The following is a 547-nucleotide window of genomic DNA, read 5'->3' on the forward strand; positions in this document are numbered from 1 at the left end:
GGCCTGGAGGGAGGAGGGATGGATCCGGCCGCCAGCATCGCTCCCTGCCCCGCGGCTCCCCCCTGCCCCCAGCCACTCGGCCTGACGCCAGCAGCCTTTCCTGCAAGATCACAGGCTATTTTTAGCTCAATTCCCTAAGGAAACAGAGCTCATGAGATAATAATCCCCATGTCCCTTCCTACACCCCTCCGAACTCACGAGCTGGGGCCTCAAAGGCGCTCACACTCGGAGCATTTCCCCCATCCCCCAGATTTGCCCCCATCACCCAAACCCCTCCTTGGCCCTAGCCCCTTATTAGACATCAGAGCATCCACCCACGTTTCGCAGCAAAGAGGACGCCGGTGGCGCTGGCCCGGCCCCGCCACGTGTCTCTCGTTGCCATTGGGAGCAAATTGCCGGCAGCGGATCAGCCAGATAAGAGATGGGAGATGGGGAGAGAGGCCCCGGATAAGGAGCTAAAATTAGCCCAGCTCATCACCGGACAGCGGCTGGAGGCAGCGGGGCTTTGACACAGCCGGCTGGCACCACGCCGCCGGTTCCCCTCCGA

The sequence above is a fragment of the Pygoscelis adeliae genome, unplaced genomic scaffold, assembly GCF_000699105.1.
Source record: "Pygoscelis adeliae isolate BGI_AS28 unplaced genomic scaffold, ASM69910v1 Scaffold121, whole genome shotgun sequence".
NCBI classification, from domain to species: domain Eukaryota; kingdom Metazoa; phylum Chordata; class Aves; order Sphenisciformes; family Spheniscidae; genus Pygoscelis; species Pygoscelis adeliae.